Here is a 12,756-nt window from a genome sequence, read left to right on the forward strand (position 1 = left end):
TACTTCACTTATACAAAGCAAATTTTGTTGCTAGTAGAAGCACAAAGCTCTGCAGGGCATGGGGGACTGAGAGACAACTGCTGAACAGCTGGGCAAGTGAGAAATTTCACTGCTTACCAATTTTGGGTAAGCTAGGCATAACAGCACTATTAGGTTTATGTTATGTATCACTAAAAATACTAATTACAGGGGCCCAGGCTTGAAAGAGTTTCTCAGAAGAAGGTGCCTACAGCTACTGTGTGGAACCAGTGTGCTTTACAGGGCTACATGTTCCCTCCTAAACAGAAACAAACACTCACAGTTATTATCATTTAGAAAAGACAAAAGCTGCCAAAGCCAAGGAAATGCCATCAGTGCTCTAAAAAGAGGCCTTTATTGTTTGCTACTAATTGCAAGGAGAAAAGAATTCACAGACATTTCAAAGCAGCTGCTGTCTTGTCCTTAAAAACTCCTTCCACTTAAAAAGGGACATTTTAATTTTAACAGCTTTCACAAGCTTTTATGGCTTGCTACCATCCAAGGCCATTCAGATGTGTTGTTTCAGTATTGATTATATTGTGAGGTTCAGGGAAAAAAGGTCTGAGAAGCTAAGAGAAAAACCTGGTGAGTCTCTAACTAGAGAAATTACTATTTAACTCTCAACAATTTCTGTTAATTTAAGGATTAGTTCTCCCCCACAACACACATTGGTCTTGTTAATTTTACTGGTAAAAATCTATGCAGACTCAATTGCTCAGGAGACTGCAACTTGATCCTTTGAAGCTACAGGTTCCAGCTGCTGCAAATCATCTGCAGAGTGAAGCTGATTTACATTAGCTGAGAATCTGGCCTGCTGTGGCTAAATTCTCCCCATCTGGTTTAATCAGTCCCCCTTCTGGAAAGCCCTAAGGATTGTAGCTTCAAGCAGTATTTGTCTCCAAGGCCTTTGTAATGTTGATATTGTGCATAGAGTCAGGAATATTTTACCCAGGGGTGGGCTGGGCACAGCCTCAGTGATGGGGGGCCTTGCTAAATGAGGCTCAGAGGGTGTCCCCTTGTTTTGCAATGTCCTGCAGAATTTTTTATTTAGAGGTTTCCCCAGCTAAATGTCTTTCCTTTGAGGTGTTGGTCCTGCTTTTATCAGCCAGTAAAAGTGGCAGCTGTTATTGTGTGCATCTGACTGCTGGGGGCTGCCATAGTTGGATTTGTGGCGCTAGATGAGAACAACAACTAAAGCATCTTCTGTGGAAAGATTTCCCTCAATGTACTTTTGGTTTTGTCTTATGGACAATAATTGGCCTGTTTTCCTGTCTCTAGACCTCCAATTAATATGTGGCCATCAGTTTAAAATCAAGAGAATCTCTGCTTGGGCAAGTAGTGAGTAAAACTAAGGCTTCATTTAAATCAGATGTGAAAGACAGATCCAAAGATCCATCATGACTTTTGAGGCTGGGTTTGACTCTGTTCTGCCACAGATTCTGCCTGGGTACCTAATTAAGCTACTCAAGGTCAGATCCAAAATGGGATACAGGCACCTACAAGAGAGGAGGAGGCAGAACTGGAATCTGGAAAAAGCTTACATGCAAACAATTCACATTCCTTGTTATCAAACTTGGAGAGGCACCAAAATATCAGTCATGGAAGGACCCAGCTTCCCAGATCCAGTTTCTGCACCTGCTTAGGGATAAAGACACATTTGCCACCTCACAGGAGCATCTGAACTGTCTCTTTCCAGAGGGACTGAAGAAGGGGATCCTCACAGCTGCATCATTGTGCCAAAATTATTTTGGAAATTGTGTGTAAGGAGAACGTATCCATGCCACTGTAGCTGGGGAATTCATCAGGATGCACCAAAGTGGGTCCTGGTTCATACCCAGAGTGCATGATATTCCCCAAACATTATCCCCAGGTAGCACATTGCAGAGCTAAACTCCCTCCTGCTGCTTGTCTTGCTCTCAGATTGCTTCTGGTGTGAGCAGCAAGTTCAGTGTGGGAAGAAAGGAAGGAAAAGGGAGATTAAACTTGCCTTAGCAGACCACTAAAATGGGCACTAAATGCACTTTGAAGAAGGAGAGGTCTCCTTTTATTTTTGAAAGAGATGAGGGAAGTCTACCAAGCACTGGGAACTCTTTGGGACACTTATCTAGAGGAGGACATAGATAAGCTAAAACTCCCAGAAAACCCAGATGAGGTAATCAAGATGTGCAGTCTGACACCTCCTCTTGCTCATAACACTTCTGAGCTGGACAGCTCAGATGAGAGATGCACAAGAGCAGTCATTTAAGACAGTTCTTTCTCAGTAAGTTGGTTATTTTGGCTCCCATTTAGAGAGGATGAGCCTGTCCTATAAACAGAGGCTCCACTAAATGGGGACTAGGTGTCTAACAGTGTTCAGCATCCCATATGGGCACCAGATGACTGCAAGGCAGGTTCTGCAGCACTGTAATTCTTTATTAGATTTGGCCTTTAGTGTTTCAGCTCTCCATCTGTGAAATCAGGATAAAAGCACTTCCCTGTTTTGTAGCTCATTTTCATACCCAATTGTAATTATTACAGAAAGATATTCAACACTGCACCACTTTCCCAGAGCAGTTACCAACATAGTTAAGCAGGAACAAAGCACAATATGGATGCTTTTAATCTGATTTTATAAACTTGACACATAACTTTTGGCATCATTCTGTAAGGAATTGGTTGGAGCTTAAATGACACTTCCAATTCACTTCTGGGGAGATAACTGCATTCATGGCTAGGTAGATGTGCAGGCAGCCTCGTACTGCCAGGCACATAGCTCACAGCTTCACTGCTACTAGTGCCCAAGAGAGCCATTTTATTGGAGTGGAGGTGTGATTAACCCCACTGGATGCCAATTAGCTCTTCCAACCACATGATCTATCAGAGACTGTCAGTAACTTTGATTTCCTTGAAGCATTGCAAACTGCAGTGGCTCAGGAGCTGCTCCCCGGGTGTCCAGGTGTCTCGGAGATAAAACTACAGGTAGTAATCTTATCATCTGTCCCTGAAGATGTCACCTCTGTTCATCCAGCTGAGCTCAGATGCCATGTGACAGGTGTGGATCAGACACCTGGAATGTTTCCTGCTCTCAGCCCTCTTTCCTAGCAGACTTCTCCTGCCTAGCAGGGACAGCTGCATAGGATGCTGGTCCTCATGAGGCACCCATGTTTAACCAGGACCACCTGGCTACAGCCTCTGCAGGAGCTCCAGAGTCAGTAATAGGCTCTCAGCCAGATGTTAGGCTCCCAGTCAGCTTTAAACATCTTCTAAGCCACAGCAGCAAGGCTGGGTTTAAAACACATTAGCCTGGGCAGCAGCTGAAATGCCTGCACTGGGCAGGCACAGTCAACATGCAGCTGTCTGTAATGGATCATGCACCACAGAGGATAAAGCTCTAATTGTTACTTAACTCAGCAGTTTCAGCTAATGAAAGAGCCAGGATAATTGTTTGTGGTTCTGCTGTTCTTTCTGATTTCCTGACTCTTCTGATTTTGATGACTGAAGGAGACTGTTCCAAGGTGAGCTGTTCTGAGAGGCCTGAGCCACTCAAGCTGATTTCCAGAATGGAAGTGGAGTTCCTGGTCTTCAAGGAAATTATTGAAATATTACCCTTGGAGTTTATTTGTGGATCTGTGAGCCTTTCTGTTTTTTCACAGTTTCCCTTGACACATACAAGAACATGCTGTTAAAAGTAATAATACTTTTGAAACCAATAATTCAGTTTCTGGGTTTTCTTGTGACTCAGCAGCAATTTTCATTTCTGTCTCAGGGAAGGGGAGCCCCTTTCTCTCCCCTTTGACTTGGAGCAGAGTGAGGGTGTGATCATGGTGTGACCCCCTCCCTGTGCACATCACCTTCATTGACAGTACAATACAACACATTAGACCTGGGGCTGCTGCCAGCAGGGTTCATGCCCCTTTTTTATCCAGCTACGAGGATGAGAACCCTCATGGACAGAGGGAGCACATAGCAGGAGGCTGTAAGTGCTGAAACCACCTCTGCAAGATTCACCAGAGCTCCTTCTGTCAGGGAGCCCTGTGTGCAGCAATGACATTTTCATGAAATGGTGGGCAAGCCTCATTACCATCTCTGGGGAGAAGGAGGACGTTGGGCAGTGAGCTGTGCCTCCATTCAGGAGGCTTCTCCCACCAGCCCAAATGCTGCTCATCCCACTGCACTCTTGTGCCCCAGAACTGCTTGTTCTGTGTGAGCACAGGGCAGAGCCCACCTGGCAGGCTGATAAATCATGGATGGCTCGTGGTTGTTAGAGAAACACTGGTTCTGACTGAAAATACAGAGGTATTTTAGTGTCTGCGAGAAGTTATTTGGGTACGAAGGACTGCAATGTGCAAACAGCAAGGCTTTCTTTGTCCTGTGGGAATGTGAATTAGGTGATGCCTGTGACTGAGGTAAAATACTCACTGTTAGTTAAAAAAAAAAAGGAGGTAGGGGCATCAGATGTGTAAAATTCTATTCTTCTGTCTTCTTTCCTTTCCTTGTTCTCACTTCAGAAATGAGAATTGGCTTTCACAGCTGGAAGACAGAGGGTTTTGCACATTAGTAGTCACAGTGAAGGTCAGCAAGTCTGACTTGCTCAGATATCAGCTGAGTACATTGGATCTCATTTCATTTTATTCCAACTGCAGAAGCAGTGCTGATCAACAGTGTCGCATTTCCTTTTCTTCAGCACAAAAGATGAAGCGATTGTTCCATGAGGCAGCAGTGGGGCAAGGAAAACAGGAGAGGAGCAGCACACCCAGCACTGCACTCACTACACCTGTGCCCTGAGCTTTGTCCTTCCTCAGCTCTACCCCTTTTAGTGCTAACAGGGGGGTTACAGACAGCCCTTCTGGGGTTTTGCAGTGTTGCTACAAGGTATTGCAGAGTCCCTTATATACTCAGAAAATGCAGACACCTGCCTCGTGAATGCCTTCTGAATAGGAATGCTGGGAGAAGTGGTACTTAATATTTCTGCACTGAGTGCACACATGTAAGGATTCTACTGTTCAGTGTTGGATGTATCTCTGCCTGAATCTCCAGGGATACAGCAGCAGGAATTTTCCCTCCCTGAGGCCAGAGAGGCTTTCTGAACCTTCCATGTTAAAGTTAGATGGGGGAGGCCCTTTGTGAGTGAGTCCAAAGGAACAGGGATGCAGACTACAGGAGGAAACTCCACTAATATTCTTGAGTGGCATTCAGCTCCTAAAAACCTGAGTACCTTGCAATAGTTCTGTGTGGCAGAGGACTACTGTCCACTTTTAACAGCACGGGAGCAGAAGTGAAACAAATGGATGAAGAGCCTTAGAGGAAGCCTGCAATGTAGAAAGAGTCAAAAAAAAGGGTCACATTTCTGAAATGTGAATGCTAATTCATTTTCTATTGGGACTTTTTTTTTGTTATTGGATCTCCAATAATTCTCTTTACCACCTTGAGTTCTTCACTTCCATACAGGAATGCTGCTCCTAAGAGAACACTGTGAGGTTCCAGTTGCTGGGACATTTTGACCACAGATAACTGAAAAAGAGGCAAAGAGCTCAAGCAGTGTCAATTATTGTCTAGTTCTTGCCCAGGACAGAGAGAAAAACCATGATCTCTGGAGAAGAGCAATGATTGTTGACAAAATCTGGATGGGCCTCCAAGCACACTGCACTAACTTTCCTCTGTACACTCCTTAACATTCCCTGGCATCGATTTCCTGCATGTTAACAAGACTGTTAGAAACATAATAGGGGTGCTGCTAATAACCCCATGCTGGTGTTTGCTCAAAACTCATCAGAAAGAAGTAAACCTGCCCCCAAATGCCAATGAGAGCCCACAAAGCTGCTTCTAAGAGCAGCAGGCACTCCTTCTGCCCAAAAAGGGCTGTCCTGTCTTTTCTCTGGCTGCTGCATGTCAAGTGAAACAAGCAGCTGCAGACAAGCTGTATTTCTAGAAGAGGCAGATTTTATATGTGGCCTGACCTGGTCCAGTCTCCTTTGCCTGGAAAAAAAGAGGCATCTGGAAGTCAGGGTGCTGAAGGCATTTAAATTGGTACTAGACACTTGTCCTGCTGCCCAGCAATGCGGAATTTTCAGTTGTGAGTGTCCTTGAGGTAATTTCACCAATAGAAATTCAGACTTTAAATTCTGCCTTGGTCAACTTGCTTGACAGTTTTACAGCAAAAGCGCATAAAGTGAAAGAGGGAGGAAAAAAAAAGGAAAGTATTCTTAAATATCCCGTGCTTATTTATGAGGAGACTGGAGGGGAAGGGAAAGAGGAGGCTCTTATTTAGCCTGTTTGTAAGGGAGCCTTGTCATAGCTCCAGGCCATGCAGAGAGGATGTTCTTGTGAGGGAGCATCCTCCAAATGAGAGCTTTTGCCTCTCAGTGACCACTGCAGCAGCTGCTGCCTCAGCTGAAGAGGTCAGCTGGCAGCCTGGCTGGGTTTGTGCATCAGGGACAGCAGCAGCACTCAGTGGCCTCTGTATCACCCCAACCAACACTTTTTAGTTATTAGCCACCTGGGATGGAATTAAACTGCGGTCTGAAAATGAATATTTTTATGCAAAATGCCACATCCTGCAGGCTTCCACTCAGCTTCCCTGCTCCTGCAAAGAGCAGTGCTGGGAGCATGCACAGCAGAGCAGCCGTAACAGTGGAAAAGAGAGGTTTTACATCACCACTGGGAATTATCCTGTTGTACCATCTCCTTCAGAATCTGAGTCTGGTTTTGTTTTTGGGGTTTTTCTTTTTAGGAGTGGGAAACATTGATTATACATTTATGGTGAGTTTTGCCACTGTTAAAATGCAAACTGCAATTTTGTCACCAAATGCAGTATTTCTGAATTACTGCACTTTGAAGCCCCAAAGGAGCCCCAGAGGAACACTTCTGAGTACTTTTTCTATTTTAGATTGCTAGCATTTTTCCTCAAGACTAGCCAGATAGATCTAATACATTCCTGATAGAGCAATTTGTTGCTGTTGATTTTTTTTCTTTTGTCAAATGACCTACACCCGCTCACAAACACCTCTAAATTTTTCAACTTTTGTTAAGATATTTCTAAACTGAATAATTAAATAGCTCTTTTTTTTAATTTTCTTTTTTCAAAACATTAAATGAGAACACCAGACTCCAGCTGTCTTTGTAATATCAGCCATGACAGGGAGCAGGGGAGTTACTCTGTGCAGGTGTTCAGCAGAGACAGGAGCTGCTGCTGAGAGTAGTCCCAGAAGCAGTGGCTCCAGACAGAGCAGGAAAGCAGGGAAAAGTGATTCTTCCCTGGCCATTTCCCCCCAGTTTCCTTCAAATCCCAGTGAGAACAGCCACAGAGACAGGGAGAAATGCTGGAAGAGGCAATGTCCTGCCCCCAGGAAGGCACTGATGCTCCCTGTTTACTGGCAGATGATCAGTGCTCAATGTGTTCCAGGGATTTCCCCACAGCTGTGCTGCACTGCTGGGCTTCTGCTCACACTGATCATCATCCAAAGCTCTCACTGCAGCCATTCCATTCCAGCATTTTTCCCAGTGACTGCACAGGGTTTTGGATGAGGCTCATTACAGCCAGTAGTGCTGGCTGCAGCCAAATTCTTGGCCTGTGTTTTGCAGGTGATGGGAATAGATGATCACAGTTATTCTTTCTGACCAGAAGATCAATGAAATATCTTCTTCTGATATTCCTTCCCCCCACTAACAGGGAGCACTTGTTCTGCTCTGTTCCTGACCAAGTTTTTTGGGAAATATTAGGTTTCATATTGTTTTTTTTCTCACTGAAATGTTTTCACTGGGATGCTTAGACATCAACACATTTATATCCAAAGGATCCTGAGGAGGTTAGCCAGAGGTGATTACGTCTCAAATGATGTTGTACTATAATTGCTCAGGATATCAGCTTAAATGAAATAATCTGCACAGGAGAGAAGAAACAGTAAAGCTAAGGAAGGAAATTGCTGCTATAATTAGTAGAGTACTTCTCTTTGAGGTATTAGAAAGAAATGTTTATAACATAAAATCCTGAAGAGGATGACATGAAGCAACAGCAGGCTGGATGGCAGAGCCTCTGTTACATTACAAGCTTCCTGAACATTACCTGCACAGAGAGGGAGGGTAGGAAGGTAGCTAGAAAATAGCCTGGGGTGATCATCTACCTCAGACTCTTTGGAATTAGTTACAAAGATAAAAAGATATGAGACAGGTACTCTTGTTTAGTGTCTTCTGTCACTTCTCACTTTTCTCACACTCATGTCTTGCTATCAGCTTCAAGTGGCACAAGCAGACCCACAACCAACAAGGATAAGAAGGAGAAGCTCCATACAAACAACTGCTTGGCTTTTTTCTTTGATCAGTTTTGTCTCTCTCCCTGCCAGGCTGTCCTGAGCAAAACCTGCTCTGAAATTCTCACAGCTAGAGCAGCCTCCCTGTGCTGAGCATAACAATGCCAGGCAAAGTCTTCATGTTTCCTCTCCAGCTCCTTTGCTGTTTCTAGAAATAGGAAACTCTTTATTGAAAGCTCTTTGGAGCACTTTAACGTGCAGGTAAATACTTGTGTGAACCTCACCAGGACAACACACATGATTAAAAATAAAAATATAATCACCCAAGGGAACATTTCCTGGTCTAGAGCCCTTCTGAACTCGCTGAACACTGCAAGTGGCCAAACATTGGGTCATTTTGGGCATCAAGCAGAGCCTTAAGGCATTCACTAGTTCACAGAACCTTTGATGCAGGGGATTGCAGGATTGCATTTCATTCCTGGGGTACCTCAGTGTAACAGAATCCTGAGCACAGATTGGATACAGAAATTTTTCTCACCAAAGTCTCAGTGCCAATGATGCTCTTAAATACATGAAAACTTCATGGACTTGGCAAGGAATCTGCCAGATAGATCTGTTTTAACCTTTTCCTTCAGATTTTGTACCATTTCCAATGGGGTGACCAGAGAAAACAGAGACTGGAAATTCCTGAGTTACAGGACTAGTCCCCATTTTTGTTCAAGCCACTGCAGCTCTGAAGCAGCAAATTCTTGAGGAAAAGCATGGTTTATGACACAGAACAGCCACAAAAAAGACACTAAAAATGATGAGCAACCTGGCTGAGCTGCCCCATCCACTTCTCTTTAGAGCAGAGTGACCAATGGTTGCTGCTGGTCAGGGAGGTCACCCTGGCCTGGAGGATGCAGAGTGGGGATGGGTGTGCCTCATGTAGCTCATGAACCAGGGACACTTCCATGGACACAGGACCATGTTGTGCCCTGTGCTCTCACACACATTCACCTTTTTTGTGAATGACCCCCAGGTGCAGCTGCAGAGCCCAGAGGACTTTGAGATCAGCATCTATGGAAGTGATGGGCCTGGACCACCTCAAACTGGAGAAGCTGGGCACTCACACCAGGTGATGAACAGCAGTACCCCATTAGCAGGCCCCAGTGTCCTGGTTTGTTAGCTCCTGGTATATGATTCATGCTTTAAAATTCTATTTAATTACAGTAATTTGATTTGGCTGGGGTGGGGGGCAGTGTTTGGTTTGTTTCAGGCACCTGCATTTTATCTCAGCAGAAAGAGCAGGCAGTGGGTGGCAGGAAGGACAGAGGAATTCTCACAGCCATTCCAGTGCAAAGCCATCTACTTAATTCAGTGTGGAAGCACTGCAGACACTGAGGGCAGGTGCTCTCCTGAGAAACAGAGCTAGAGCAGATGTAAGAGATGGATTCATTCCTCTGTGCCAGTACTATTTAATGCACAGATACCATCCTGCTCTCAACACAGCATCTTACTTTTCTTCCCAAAATCTCTTGAAGCAGGAGCTTTCTTTCTAAAGATACTTGCTTCAACATATTTGTTTAAAATTATTATCCTGAAATGGAGCACCAAGTATATAAATTTGAAAGTATTTGCTTTACCAGAACTTGGTTTGTATAAAAATTCCTGAATATGTTTGGAGCCATGGATGTAAAGACACTGAAAAAGAATCTGTACCTGAGTGAAACAGACAAGACATGGGGGAAAGAAAAGAGGGACCCCATTTTACAGAGATTTAAGACTGTTAGCATGACTTGCCCAAGGTCATGGAGAACCTGGAGGGGACTGAACTGGGAGCACTGCGGTCCCAACACAAAATCTTAATTACCAAATCCAATTTTCCACTTCTCCTTTCATACGTTTTTTTCTTCATACATTAAAACACTTCACATAAGCTCTCTCCTTTTTTTTTGTTTTCCCCCAGGAAGAATAGGAAAAGCAAAGGCTGCAATCCACCCTTGTTAAACTAGGTTGCACAGCCAAACAAATTTAAAATGATATCTCAGCAAGATTTTGCAACCTGTCTGCCACAAATAAAAGGACTTTCACCCTGCAAACATGTGAGTGCTCAGGAGAACTAGCTGAGAGAATTTAGCAAGGTGCCTAATGAAAGAGATGAGCTGCAATATGTATATGCATGAGTTCATGTATTATTTAAACCATTCTGATCAGAATAAGCATCGTGAGCACAGCACTGAAAGTGTCACCAGTGTTCATGCACTGAATAACTTGCCCTCATAAAGGTGTAATAATGTGCTCATCAGTTTTGTTTGTACTCCCAAAGCAGCAATAGCATAAACAGAAAATAACCCTCAATATTGCACAAAGCACATAAATATAAATCTAATTATATCTTTCCTTGACATTATGACCAAGAAATGACAATGGTCACTGAAGTATAACAGATGAGATCAAGGGTACTCCAAAAGGCCTTTGTAAAAGTCTGCTTCTGTGTTCAAATCCAGCCTGGGATTTTGGGGTGTTAAAATATATATATAAGGTTCTTTAGCCTGCCTCAGTAACTTGGTGGTGGGTCCTTTTATCTGCTAGGCAACAGGTTCAGGTTATATTTTCAAGGATTCTGAAAATGACCCAGTGTTTGCTGCCACGCACCACATCTCTGTCCACAGGTATGCCACAGACTGGCAATGAAATCAGAGTGCTGATGGCTCCCTGGGAACATGTCCTGTCCTCAGTGGTCCCAAGAAAAATGGTGCTGCATGAGGTGGTGAGAAGGATGAGAAAGGAGAGAAGAAAAAAAATGAGGGAATGAGGTAGTTCTCAAGGCAGACTAAAAGGACCCTGCCTCTGTCCACACACAAAAAGATGAAGCATTTTAAGCAAAAAGATGAAGTCATACAAGCTAAAATCAGGGCATAAAACAAACAGAAAGACCATCCACAGATTTCTTTTATTGTACTCAAATGGTTGCCTCAGTGAAAGATTTCTATACTAAACTGACTTATGAGCTGTGATCTCAGTCTTTTGGATTTTTTTTTTCTTTATGTGTTAGTGAATTGTACTTTCATGTGGGAAACTTGTGCAGCAGCCTGTTCTTGCTGGTAAAAGTGGTAAGACTCCCACAGGTTTCATTCAAAGGTTCAGGCTGTTAATGATGACTCAATCAATCAATCAGTCAAGAGACGAGAGGCTGCAGGGAGAACTGGAGCCAAAATTGGTTTCAAAATTCAGTGAGCTCATTTGTTCACCAGCTGAATCAGATATCATCTCTGGAATAGTAAAGAAAGGGGCAGATCTCTAGGAGTCTTTGGGTAGATACTTTTGGGGAGCACCATCACTCAGTGATTTCCCTGCAGTTCCTGTATGTCAAAAGTTTCAGGAGAGCAAGGGGCAACAGGGCGGTGCTGGGTGGGCACTGGGACAGGAGCAGATGCAGGAGGGATACCAGGGCAGGAGAGGCCAAGGTGGCCAGGGCACCACATGATTTGAGTTTTTGGGGATCCAGAAATGGCAAAGGAGCTTGAAATGGCCAGGCAGGGTAGGGGTGGTGAGACACAAGTATGAGCTGCCTTGGAAAGGTGATCTGGTGCTCCACAGCAGAATAAAATCAAAGCTGGATCTGTGTAGTCTGCATTCAGGAGGGGAGACCTAAGACCTTTCTCCTCCAGGAGGTATTGTGAGAATTCACTTATGCCATTTGGCTTTTTATAGCTGGAAGTTTAAAGGATGTTACTAATCATCTTATGCTACCAGTAAATTCTGAATACACTTATCTTCATAGTCTATTATTGAGAAGGGTTGTAGAAAATTATAATTCTCATCTTTCTCTGAATGCAACTGTCAAGCTTATTATTTTTTGGATTTTTTTAAACCAAGACCTTTAAAGTTAGCTTATATACTAATTACATTGAAGCAGCTCATAAAGTTTGAGGAAGAAATGCACAATAAATGTTTATTTACCCTGCAACTGTATGTTTCACTAGATCTGTTCCATTTTCCCTCTTTAGGAGATAAACAGTAATAGATAATGTGAAGACATAAATGAGGTATTTATAGCACAGAAAAACACAAGGTTGCTCTATAATACAGGCATGCTTAAACCCAAGTGAAAAAAAAAAAACAAAACTAAATAATGAAAGGTGCATTTAAACCAGATATACTTAAAACAGTATTTTAATAAGTGGAGCAAGGTATAACTGACACAAGCATATCTACATTGTTTTGTGTCTGCAGGTTTCCAGTTATGCAGAACAGCTTGTAGTCTTTAATATTTCAGTTCAGAAGGGAAGAAGCTTTAAAAAAGGGAGGAAAAGAGGAGAATACAAAAAGCTATCCAGCACTCTGGATACTACTGGGTCTTGTCTCTGCTTTTTTCCTCCATCTCTAACATCCTAAATCTTCAAGATCAGAATGTTTAATCCAGATGCTGCCATAATCAGGTGAATATCAGTTCAGTGCACCCTAGTGATACTGCTCAATGAATGAAATTATGTTTGTTTTGATCAAGTCCTTATGAACTTCCCAGTTT

The sequence above is a fragment of the Agelaius phoeniceus genome, chromosome 3, assembly GCF_051311805.1.
Source record: "Agelaius phoeniceus isolate bAgePho1 chromosome 3, bAgePho1.hap1, whole genome shotgun sequence".
NCBI lineage: Eukaryota > Metazoa > Chordata > Aves > Passeriformes > Icteridae > Agelaius > Agelaius phoeniceus.